This window comes from Triturus cristatus, chromosome 7 (genome assembly GCF_964204655.1).
Source record: "Triturus cristatus chromosome 7, aTriCri1.1, whole genome shotgun sequence".
NCBI classification, from domain to species: domain Eukaryota; kingdom Metazoa; phylum Chordata; class Amphibia; order Caudata; family Salamandridae; genus Triturus; species Triturus cristatus.
In genome coordinates this window covers 309,484,217-309,497,985 of record NC_140590.1, presented here as the reverse complement: position 1 = coordinate 309,497,985, position 13,769 = coordinate 309,484,217, and positions in this window count along the sequence as shown.

The following is a 13,769-nucleotide window of genomic DNA, read 5'->3' as shown; positions in this document are numbered from 1 at the left end:
TTCTTGTCAATTATTGGGTTTGCATTATTGATTATTGTTGTATATATTGTATAGGTTATGCTTAGGGACAGTCACAAAAACCAGGTCTTATCGACCTCGATATAGATGCGGGGTGTTCAGGAGTGTTTTCCTTCCACAGGTTTATTGCTGGTAGAGTATTTGAGTGTATGTTAGTGAAATGGGCCCTAGCGTATGATGTATGCATGTGCGTGTAACTGTGAGATTACTTTATCCGTGGTAGTGGGGATATTATACACACCCTGATCTCTATCAAGATCACCAACTGCGTATTGTCAGCGTAGGACGTCATAGCGATATCGAAGCCTTGGGCAATCCTAGATAGTGGCTACATGTAGACATTAAACAGCATGGGGCTCAGCGAGGAGCCCTGCTGCACCCCACATGTTAATGACATTGTTTCAGAGAAGGTGGTGTTTTCCAAAACTTGGAAAGTTCTTCCCTGCAGGAACGAGGCCAGCCACTGTAGCGTCGTGCCTTGTACCCCAATGGCCGAGAGTCTGCCTCGCAGAATGTGGTGTTCCACTGTGTCGAAAGCAGCACTCAGGTCCAAGAGGCGTAAGGCTGCTGAGCTTCCTCGATCTAACAATGATCTGAGTTCCTCCACCACCGTCAACAGAGCGGGCTCAGTGCGGTGTTGTGCACGGAATCCCATCTGGGTGGAATGGAGAAAGTGGTTTGTTTCCAAGAACTCAGCCAATGATTTATGGACATGTTTTTCCAATAATTTGCCCACGGACTGCAGCAATGATATGGGGCGGTAATTCCCTAGTTGCGCTGGACAAGAAAATGCCAAATTTATAAAAGTAACGTTTTCCGAACAGCGATTTAAAATCCAACTTTACCATCAAAGAGGATTTAAAAGATTTTACAAATCTTTTGAGACCAAATATGACAATTCTACCTGTTACAAATCAAAAGTGAGCGCTTATTAAATTTAATAAGGTAACCAAATGTTATCCTACTGGAAAGGTAGGCCTCACAGTAGTGACGCCTGAATTTGGGAGTTTTTCAATTTCACTACCTGGACACATAAAACTTAAAGGTATGTGCCCCACTTTTTAAATACACTGTACCTTACCCTATGGGCTGTTTAGGGCCCACCTTAGGGGGAACTTTTATTTATTAAAAAGGGAGATTTAGCCTAGCAAGAGGTTTGTGTTGCCAAGTGGAATTGTCAGTATAAATTGCACACAGGCTGTAATGGAAGGCCTGATGTATGTTTTAAAGAGCTACTTAGGTGGGAGGCACAACAAGTGCTGCGGACCCACTAGTAGCATTAAATTTATAGGGCATGGGTACATGTTGCACCACTTTACTAGGAACGTATAAGTAAATTACATGTGCAAGTCTGGCATTGGCCAATTTTACCACGTTTTAAGGAATGAGCACTAGCACTTCAGCACTGGTTTCTAGTGGTAAATTGCACAGAGTATTAAAGCCAAAAAAAAAACGAAATCAGAAAACAGGAGGTGTGAAGGCAAAATGTCTGGGGTGACCCTGCAGAGAAGGCCAAGTCCAACAATAATGCATTACTTTCTTCATTTCTATTGGATTAGCAGTCACTTCACAGTCCATTCCTTTAACAAACCTGAATACTACACTTCACATGAAATTTTGGGTATGAAAATTACCAAAGGGTCCAAATATCCACAAATCACGTAACCCAACACAGGATAACTGATATTGACATGCTTCCTTTTCCTCTTTCTTCATGTGGAGATCTCAGCCGTTGCATTTTTAAATGTCCTGTTTCTGAACTGTGCATGCAACAAAAACAATGAAAAGAGTATTATCCCATTCATAATCACCCATGAAATCTTTGCAGTTTATAAACTGGTAGACTTACACATCTCAATGACAATATAAGCTCTGTATTCATTCTTTCAATCAGAAATGCATAGTTAACATTAACCACAATAGTTTTCCGAACAAACAATAAAACAATTTTTTCTAGTAATTTATGAGCATTTTACTTACACTTAAAAGTCTTCCTAGAAAAAGGGAGGGAGAGCGATTTCCCTGAAATGCTCGTGGGTGGGATAGTCCTTGCCTTTGTGTCCTTAATAGAAATGAATCTTTCCTTCTCAATAGCTATGAAATGTTATATTCTTTGTCAGGACTGGAGACAAAGATTCTGCATATTTAAAGCTTACTTACCACCAATGCCTCTGAAATGGGTTTAAAATTGAACTTCTTAAAGATTGAGTAAGATGACCAGTCAGCAGCATTCATGATACTTTCTAGTCTATTTTCAACTACGATCACTATAGAGACCATAGCTTCTCTGGTTCCATGGGCTCGAAACTGTGTTATATAGATTCCTGCTTCTTGCATAATCCACCTTACCAGTGGCGGCTGGTACTGAACAAGGGGGGTTTTTGAAAAAAATAAATCTCACTTACCTGTGTAAGGCCGCTGACTCTCCTCCATCGTCGTCTATGTCCACTTCTTTTCCGGTTCGGAGTCAGGAAGCACACAGGCTCCCCATAGGCAATCAGAATGCTGCAATGCAGCGTTGTGCTTGGTCTGAGCGCCGTGGTTTGGCGTTCAGACGGGGATTGGGAACCTGTGCATGTTCTCCACCCAGGCTGTGTACTACAGCCCGGTGGAGAAAACGCTAAGTGTGCATGACTGTTTGGCCGGCCCAGATGGCCGACCAAACAGTCATGCACACTTAAGTGCACATATTTTCTCCTTTTCTTGCTGTCTGTGATGACAGCCAAGCCCAGCCCACCCCAGAACCTGCTTCAGCACGGAGAAAGAAAATAACATTGTGTTGTTATCATTTTATTTTTGTTTGCACTGCTGTAAAGCAGTGGGGCGATGCTCCTCCGCCTTAGCGGAGGAGCAGCCATTGCACCTTACCCACCTGGCAATCCATAGAGAAGACACCGCCTTGAATGTTTTGCTCACAGCTGTAAGAAATTGTTTTCTCCCAGTGGTCTTACCTCTGTCAGTCATGTTTTCTTTTGCCTTAAGGCATCTGACCACATATAATTTTGCCTTTTCCGGAAATGCTGGGTACACACTAACCTTGTGTTGGTTTTGGTCCTTCTGGTTCAAAATAGAGGTTAACATGTCCGGTCTGAACATCCTATTAGAGATGTCCAGGGCCCTGAAATAGGATACCCTCTTGCATGAAATCGAAGCGAGAAAAAATAGTGAGTTTTGCTGTTTTGCTGACAGTTCCTTTCTGGAAAGGAATTGATTATCTTGCTGGAAGCATATTTAGAACCAGGTTCACACCCTCACAAGATTAAGTACCTGGGTTGAGGAGCCTTGGACAGAAGAATGCCATCCAATAGTTTGCAAACCTATGGGTGCTCTCCTTGTAATGAAGGGGGAACCAGAAAAATTGCCTGCATCGACGATGATGTGGTGTCTTGCGAGTTAGAAATGATGAAACCCTTTTGACTCCTGATGGACTCTGTAGAAACGTGACATAAGTATTATAGTGGAATATGATGAAGGTTGGTTTAGAATAATAGGTTTGCAGTTACACGCAGACAAAAAAAGACATGCAATACTAAGCATAGTCTGTGGCGCAGTCATTGGCGAGTACCCAGGCAGGGGTAGACGCAAGAACTGGTGACCAGTAAGGGGCTAAGTAACCTAAAGGTCGACAGTGCTTTTCCAGTGAGTTTGCCGTTGACCAAGCAAACTGCTCGAGCGTGTCACGTGTGTTGCAGTCGAAGTAGGGAACTGACGCTTAATGCAAGTGTAGTCAAAACGCAACTCCAGCTGCTGTGAAGAAGTGGAAAAAAACAAAATCATTGCAAGTAAATCTACATATAGGTGACCGAGAAACTGTTGATCAGACCATACATAAAAGGTACAGCACTGCTACGTACAATGACACATAAAACTGAGTGATAACGCGAAAGGCGGATGCAACCAGGTTTTGAAAGGGCAGCAAATAGCGACAGCAAATTGCAAGATAACGCTGCGATCGAAAGCGCTGCGAGGGAGATAGATCAATCAGGTGTCACACAGTACAAAGAGATGCCTAAAAACAAAGCAAGTCAAATACAAGAAGTGGTCATCTGCTTACCAAAGCTGAATAATGAGAGTCATGCCACAGCGTTGGGCAGAGTAGCCCCAGAAGAAGTGCCCGGGTTGTATTTATGCATATGTTCATACCTGAAACAGCATGCCATCAAAGTTGCTGTGTGGCGGCCCAGAACAACTCCAGAAGTCTCCAGAAAAGTGAAGGGCTCCCATGGGGACCAATAGGGAGGTCATAGTTCTATTGACTGGCCAAAATGACCCAGAGGCCAGAACAGCACAATGCCTTAGAGATGGTATGCATGGAGCAGGTCTTAACGTGCAGCAGCTATTTTGGAGAGACTTTTACTCTTAGTATCCACCAATCCCGCAAATGGTTATGGTGCCACTGCCTTCCTGAAACCACCACCACCATTAAATAGCACCAAAAACGGAATATTGGAAATAGATGGCCTGCTTGGTTAGAGACATTTGATGATTTCATTGATGCACTTGACGAGACTGATAAAAAGATTATCAAGTATCTCAAAATTCTTGCTGGTGATGGGGTTAAAGAAGTCATCAGGAAAATGCCATGAACTGATGAAGAAGTCACATATCGTCAGACTAAAGAAGTGTTGAATCTCAAATTTTATCAAATGCCAAATTGTATGAACGATCTTTAACCAAGGTACATCATTAAACAAAAACATCAGAAAGTTGGTGAAACCATTGATAAATTTCTGGAGAGACTCAACACACTCATCAGACATTGTAAGTTCAATCAATTTAATAATGAAGAAGCTATGTGTCCTGAGAGTTATTGATGGATGCTTATCAGATTCATTCAGAAGATGAATGCTGAGAGAAACTCTTAGTCTGGAGTGAGTGTTAATGGCTGCCAGAGCTGAAGAGAGTGCTGATTGACAAGCTGCTGGCATGGAAACTAGAGGTGCCCAGAATGAATCTGTCATGAGTGTGAAAAGTAAGTCAAATCAATAGACTGAAGGACACAAAGTGATGTCTACCCATAGAAAGAAGTTGTGTTTTAGGTGTGGATTTTTGTTTCCACACAAAGGTAAATGTCCCGCTCTAGGACCGATGTGCAATGGCAGTGGGAAGGAGAACCATTTTGCGATGGTTTGCAAAGCAAAGGAAAAAGTAAGTTTGTCATGGCGTGAAGACAATATGGCCACCAGAATGTTCCAGAATCAATGTTTGATGCACATCCACAAGCCCAAGCAGCGACAACAGTTAGAACAAATCAACACAGAGCTAAGTCAATCGTCAAACAGTTCTTTTGTATCAGTGTCAAGGAAAAGTGATGAAAATGATTGTGCCATGTCGATGTTTACCTCAGAAAAGCATGTTCATGTTGGTTTGGCCGCTTGTGAAGAAAAATGTCAGACAAAGAAAAAGCAACATGCCAAAGCACCAAAGCCATTCAAACATTGTCCGAAGATTACACTGAAAGTAAATGGTTGTTCGATACCTTTAATTATCTACGGTGCCCCGATAAACATTATGCCTAAGGAGAAACAGAATGAAGTATCTCTATTTCCGCAACTTATGCCATCGAAAACCAAATGTATGCATGGGCTGCATCGAGGCCCTTACAAGGTCATGGTTCATTTGTAGTGGCGATGAAACACAAGAAAGTGAAGGTGCAAGCACTCATTCATGTGCTTCAAGGCACAGCGTCAAGTGCCTGTCTACTCTACTTCAGCACAGCCGCTGATATGGGACTGATTTCTTTGAATTGCAAGATGAATGCTCACCACGAAGCAGTAAGTCAGTTCCCTACGTTATTTCATGGTTTGGGAAAGCTTAAGACTATGAAAGTAAAGTTGCATATTAATGAGGACGTCCTGTTGCTCAGAGACATAGATGAAATGCTTTTCAGTTGCAAGAAGCTGTTGAAAAAGAACTTGAAGCATTATTTAAGCATGTTATTATTGAGCGTTTAACTGGTCCCACCATGGGTTTCTCCCCTAGTAGTGGTGTCTAAAAAGGACAGTGAAGGAGCTGTACGTAGATGCATTGACATGTATCAGGCAAACAAGACAATAGAACGAGAATGGCATTCAGGTCCACGCACTGTTGACATTATAACGCAATTAAGTGGTGCAAATGTCTTTTTTTTCGCCTTGATTTAATAAAGGTTATCATCAGGTAGAATTTGAAGAAGACTGAAGGTACATAACAACCTTTTCTACACATGATGGTCTGTTTCAATACAAAAGACTACGTTTTGGTGTATCATCTGCTGCAGAACTGTTTCAAGACGTCATTCGATGTATCATACAGCCTGTCATTAATGCATTCTATTACAGCGATGACATATTGGTTTACAGAGCTACACAAAAAGAACACGATAAAGCTCTTAACCAAGTATGTCATTTACGTGTTGAAGCAAGTTTGACATTCAATGCAGACAAATGTTAGTTCCATAAGACAAAGCTAAATTTCTTTGGCCTTATCTTTTCTGCTGGGGGTAAGACAACAGATCCTGCTGAAGTACATGTGCTGTTATATGCTGATTCCCCACAAGATGTTTCAATGGTGCATTCATTTATTGGCATGGCCAATTACAGTTACAGATACATACAATTATTTGCTGCTGTAAGTGCTCCGTTGAGAGACTTGACGAAAAAGAATGTTTAATTTCATTGGTCACATGAATATGAGAAAAGCTTTAAAAGAATTAAACAAACCATTGAGAATGCTACTGAAATGGCATACTTCAATCCGAAGCTTCATACAGAAGTTGTTGTTGATGCTAGCCCAGTTGGGTTAGATGCTATCCTTGCACAGCACAGCGGACACCTGAATGCTTGAATGCATGTTGTGGAATATGCAAGTAGAAGTTGGTCCCAAAGAGAATGCACTTACAACCTGAAAAAGTAAGCTTTGCCATGGTATGGGCTTGTGAACATTTCCATGTATTCCTGTATGGAAAACCTTTTACGCTGGTAACTGAACATCAAACGTTATGGTATATGGACCGGATTTAAATGTTGGCGTATCTAGTCCCACCATCGGTTTTCCAACAGCATCCCCGCCGCCAGCCTGGTGGTCCACCTGCTGTATGTAGATGTTGGTGGGTCCTTTGAGGGAAGACTGTTGGAGTCCCGCCGTCTCTGACAGAATCTTCCTCCTGCCTCAATGGCATCATAGGCAGAAACAGCTGTCGGAGAGAGTCCTTTCAAGAATACCGCCAAGTCAATCACAATGGGCCTTTCCGTCGATGCTACTGGGGTGGGGAATCCTCCAAACTTGGGTTGGTAGAAATGAGGAAAAAGAGGTGAAAACATGCCTTTTTTCGGGTTCCCACTTTCATTTCCATCTTGAATGCCATTGTCCAGGTCCTCACTGTGCTGCTGCTACTTGACCATGACGCTCAGCAACCCCATAGTCACCGGAATCTAAGGTAGGCTGTTGTGTCACTTGTCTCATTATGAATCACGTGAAAACATTAGCTTTCACCTTGTGTATTTTGACATTACTCATACATGCAATTTTTGCATGTATCATGCATAAGTGTCCATATTACGACTTCTTGTGATAAAATGTACAAACCTGTAGTGACATATAAAAAAACATATTTATTTAGTGGTAGTGGTGGCTGTGGGTGATCTGCTTGTGTTGACTGTGGGTGTACATACATTAGGGTGTGTATGTTGTTGATTTGCAAAGCTATATGTGGAATGAATTGCATTATACAGTACCTACATATACGTATTGACAGATTAACAACATATATGTGCAGTGAACTGAAGGTAAGTAGTACTTACCTGTCTCGACACCACCATGGATGGCCTGACTCCAGCAGAACTCAACCAGCACAACAGGAACATCTAAATCAGTTTGGTATGAACCCACCAGCCTGACGGTGACGGAGTACTGTTAGTCAGCAGAGAAGACAGCTGCCATGGCGGAACACAGTCTGTTGATGCACCAACTAAATACGGCGGACGGACCGCTGTCATTTTGACGGAGTACTTGGAACCGCCGCAGGGCGACGGTAGTCCCGCCAAGATCTAAATCAGGCCCTATATTTGTCAATTCAAATGCCAAAATGCCTCCAATGGGGCCTGCAGTTAGAAGAGTATAATTATACCATTGTTCATTGTGCAGGGAAGTATCAGAACCCTGCTGACTACTTTTCCAGAGTGCCTATACACGGTACTCCATCCCAGACGGCAGAAGCCTATATCAACTTCATTATAAAATCAAACACACCAGCTGCCATTTTGTTAGCCCCGATTATTACTGCGACGAGCCATGATAGTGACATGGTAGTGTTGAAGGATATAATTACACATCAGTCATGGGACCAACACACTTGACCACTCACCAGTGATGGTGAATATCAAAATACAAAAATGTCAAGGATGAACTGCCCATAAGTCAGGAAGAAGTTATACGATGAGAGTCGAGAATTATGATTCCGGAGAGCCTGCGACAGAAAATAATTGAAGTGGCCAATGAAGGGCACTGTAGAATTGTTGCAACAAAATGAGCTCTCCAAGACTGAGTCTGGTTTCCTTATCTTGATGACAGGGTTGAAAAGGAATTGAAGGCTTGTCATTGATGTAACTGCCTTTCTACAAAAACAACTCACCACACCCTAAACTTGTCAAAACTCCCAAAGCATGTATGGGAGAGAATAGCCATTGAGTTATTTGGTCCACTACACAAAGGAAATCCCTTGTGGGTCATTACGGACGAATACTCATGATTTCCATTAATTTACAATCTTTCATCTACTACTCAAGAGCGAGTCATGGAAAGACTAGATGACATATTTGCGACATGGGGCATTCCAGCCATTGTGAAGAATGACAATGTCCTGTCTTTCAAAGGTCAAGAGTTTAAAGATTTCTTGGAGGATTTGACTATAAAGCATCCTAAGAGCACACCTTTGTGGTTGCAGCAGGCCAAAGGACTCGTTGAGCGTTTTAGAAGTGTGCTAAAGAAAGCAGAGCAGTGTGCTACTCTTGAGAAGCTCATTTTGAATACTGTGCTATTTAAAACTGCAAACCTTTTGAGATTCCAAACCTTGCCATTACTCAAATGGAATGCATTGGGTCTTTCGTCACTCTCAAAGGTTCCAAGAACTGACTCTCTACTTTCCTTATCTTCCAAGGTATTTTAAACTTGACCCCGTGCTTCCCTTGACCACATCATTTCTGGACCCTTTCATAGAGTCATATGAATCTTTGTATCTCAAATTAGTATCAATAATCTTCCTCCTCACATCCGCAATATAACCCACTCACAATTTCCTTTTGTTCTTGTGCCCCTTTCTCTTATGACCTCAAAATCAGACACATCCAAAGAATCATGAAGGGTTGTCTTGTACAACCCTACCGCTTTATAAACATGTATTTCCCAGTCTTCATTGTTCTTCACTGCCAATTGCACAGCATTCTTGTTCACTCTGTTAAACCTTACTATCGTTCCATTGCTATTATGATTATGCAATAATGAGGTAGTCCGGTATTTGATACCTACTCTTTCAAAATAGTTTTTAGCCTTACTGGAGGTTAAGTGAACTCCATTATCACTGATTATTTGAACCGGCATATAATCAGAAGGGGGACGTCAGAGCAGGTTATTTATAGAGGTCCTGTTCCTATGCTCCTCGGTGCATCAATGAATATCAGAAGGGAACAGTTCTTCTCTTGGGGTCTGGGTAGAGAGTGTCAATGGCTTTCTACACAATTGTAGACGGTATCTGGGGGGATCTGAAAATTCAGATCATAATGCCCTCACACACCTGTTAGGGTGTCATGCTTCATAATTGGGCGCTCCTCGTCGGACCGGCGCTGCAATTTCCAACGGGCCTGGTGGCATCTTTATCGGAGATCTTTTTGATCTGAGAACGCCGTATTGTGAGTGAGGTGTGTGGGGCAATAAGAAAACAATGTCTTCTAATGTGTGTGGAAAGTGATTTAAAATAGGCCCTAACCTTGTAGATTCACTTTAATAAGTATTCAAGGTAGGGACTAATTAAAAAACAGTGAGGCTACGTTAATGAGCAAAGGTATTCAGATAGCCTTTAGTTGATTTGGGTCAACATGTTTCGTGTCTGGTGCTCCGAGATAGAGCGACACTTCTTAAGGACCAGTATGTACTGACCTTGAATGGTCAGTCTGGGGATGTGATCACCCGAGTCACGACCCTAAATTTAGGGTTCTGGACTTGACGTTCCACCTCCTAGGGGTGGGGTGGAGTACCACATAGAAGAGGAAATACGACCCGACCACTTGAACGGGTTTACTAGGTAACGAAAAGTAGACCACGAGAGGACACGGGTCCGTAGTAGATCCTGCTAGTCTTCACCTCATCTGAATGTATTATTATTATTTGAACCGGCAACCATTTGTCCATAAATACTTGATCAATAAAATTTAACACAGCATCGGTATCCACAATATCCACACTTTTGACCATTGTCCATCTTGAAAATACATCAATCATTGGAATTATATATTTGGACTGGAAACCTACTGGCCGCATATTGTCAAATGCAACAGTTTCCCAGAGTTTCTTTGGGACTAAATGTTCACACATGTTGGGTCTTAATGTCTTCAGGTACTTGTCTCAATTTGCACACACCACACAATTGCTCACTATCCTTTCTATAAAATTATATAATCCTGGTCACCAATACTACTGCTTCATGTTCGGTTTCGTTTTTAGAACACAGCTATGGCCTTCATGACATAGTTTACAAAACTTAAGAACTGTACCTCTCATGGTACCAGGTGAAACTACTATGTCACCTCTCATAACTAGATCCTTTACTGCATGCAATTATTTACTAAATTCACAAAGCTATTTTAATTTGGGAGTAAGCTTAGAGTTTTCCATCGAGCCTAGCTCTATCAAGAGCATAGGTTCTCATAAAACAACATGTTTCCTATATTCATTCTTCCATTTCACCTCATCCCTTAATGGTACACTTTGGTCGTTAAATAATGCAATTTAATACTCCATTCCGTTCACTTTTGTCACACTCTTGAATGTCAACTGGCAACCTAGACAAAAAAAAAGCTGCCATAACATTACTCTTTCCTATGCTATAAATGAAATCCTATAATCTCACCTGCATCCTCTCAAACCTTTAAGATGCATTAAACACTCCAGCACTCATCCTGGCTGAGCAGTGGGGAAGGTGTAGCAAAGGAAAAGGAATGCAACAGTTAAGTCACAACAGTTAGTGATTGGTGGACATTTGGACACTGTTACTTTTTAGGTCTCGCCTAGCTATTGCGATAGCAATTGCTATGCGAGACTTTAGTAAAGGGGCATTTCAAAGTGCTCCCAAAAGTGGATTGCATGGCGAGCACGCGCACAATCATGTGCATCGTGCCACCATGCAATCCACTTTTGGGGAAGCGCTTCAGCCCACTGGCGCCCTCGGCATCAAATTTCTAAGGGTCCGCTCCCCCGCCTGGAATGCGCTCCCCCGCCCCCGCCAAGCGCGCGCGCCACGCTTCGCCGTGCTTGTCTTGTTTGAGAGGGAGTGGTGGTTAACTGAACACTCCGTGCCCTTTCACTCCCAGCGTACCACGGGCTGCTGCAGACCTCTCCTTCCCCTCCCCCGTGCCGAACTCACATCTGTGCAGACACCTCTCTGGGAGGCCCTTTTCGAAGGCAGTGGGCACGCTGGTTTACCACCAGCCCTGCGAGGTTATAGTGCGTTCCTTCGTCCAGTCCTGCTGTTGACAAACACCCACGATGCACGGGGCTAGCGTCACGTGTGTATTCATATGGGGTCCGCAGAGCCCTGGCAGACGCGCTGTGTGGTCCTGGGCCGCAGCTGTACTGCTAACAGTGCCTTCTTGCTGAGGGGGTTACATGCAGTTCGGTGGGCCGGCGCAAGGTTCCTATCAAATGTGTTTAGTGCCCCTTAATTCACACTAATGAGTACAATTTCGTCAGTAATTAGAGAATTAACTATGGCGCAACAGGCCGCACGTTTATTGCCGATGGAGAACATGGACGTCACATGGAATGGAAGTGCTCGCAGCATGCGCCGGGATCAGCTCTTAGCAAGCAGTGTTTGTCACTTTACTCCGCATGCACTGATATTTGGGGAGTCACAATTCATTCCATGCAAGGCGCGTTTTCGTGGGGGGACGCAAACCTGCACCCCCATATCATCATGGCATGCATCTATAATTGCTTCGATATATGACAGAGGCTGTAGCCCCCTTTCTGTACACAAGGTTTTGATCCACGCATGTTACAGGAGTTGTGTGGTAAAACGGAACAATCCGAGCCCTGCATGGGCCAGCTGGGCTTAAAGGCGCTCTCTCGTTGTTATTGTTATGACCTGGGCTTTGGGGGCAGGGAGGTATTTTAACAGTGCCCCCATCCCCTTTAAATAATCGATTCAGGTGCTTCTGAAGTGGCTTTTACCTGCCACCCCTTCAGGCTCTTCGCCGAGCAGGGCTGTGCCCTATCTGTGTAACAAAGACAGGGCCCAGCAGTGTCTGCCCCAGGGAGCACTGCCCGTCCGCACACACCGACCCAGGAAAAGCATGCAGGCCAGGCCCATTGCGCTGCCCGAGAGCAGCAGCGCACAGGGCAGCCCCAAAACTCAGGACTCCTTTACAACCCTGCCCCAAAAATATGCCACTGCCTCTGCGCACACCGTGCCAGTTGCGGCAGGCACAGCCATGCCCTGCCCGGGACCACCAGGCAAGAACAAAGCTTGTGACATCCACTACTTTAGAACTGTCCAAAAATAGCCCCACTGCTGCCCCTTCGTACAGACTGCGCGTGCCAGAGAAAGCATGCCCAGAGAACCAGGCTACCTTAGTGAACTGCCCCTTCCGCAGTCTTCTTCAACGAAGAGCGCCCATATACGTCAATGTAACCCCCCACCCCACCGCAAACACTGTCTGCCCCGGAGTATGCGACCCCCGGGATAGCTGCCATGTTTGATGTTTGAAGGATGCTTTTTACTCCAGTTGCGTGAGAAGGTCGCCCCTGTCAGCAGAAGGCGTTTCTTTTATTGTAAGACTTTTTATTGTTTAAAGGGGCGCAAGTTGAAACAAGCATTGGCATAGCCAATAGGTCTCGCTTTTGGGACCTTATAAGTATTTAGTTTTGCAGCACAATATCCTTGGTGCAGTAACATCAACTATTGCATAGCTAAAAACTTATAAGGTCCCAAATGCGAGACCTATTGGCTATGCCAATGCTTATTATTCCCAAGGTTTCATGGTAAGTGTAGTTTTCAAGTTTATTAAAGGAATGCATTGTGAACGGAATGCTACTCTAATTAAAAGGAATAAAATTGATGCATAATCCTCGCCTCCGGTCCTGACCTAGAATAAAGGTAGTGATAATATCTTGTTGGACTTTGAAAACACACAGACATCCGTTTACTTCACTTATGCTGATGCAATGAATGCGTCTCCACTAGGGCTAGCTGGAATAGGGTCGGTGCAATTTAAGCTAATACGGAGAAATAAGGATCACGCAAGTGTAAAGACATAACAAGATTCTTATAACTTAAATATATACTGTTAATCTGAATGAGTGAATCCTATATTATCAGATGCGAAAGGTTCCCGTCAGTCCGCTGTTTGTCTTTGATGAAAAAGAAAGGTTACTTGCCCAATATGGCCGCTACTTTTGGGCAAATGAACATCAGCGTGGGGTACGAAAAAGTCCTTCTTTTATATCTACTTCAAGCAAAACTGCCTTTCGTAAGAAAGGAAGGCTCTGTGTTTAATAATTAC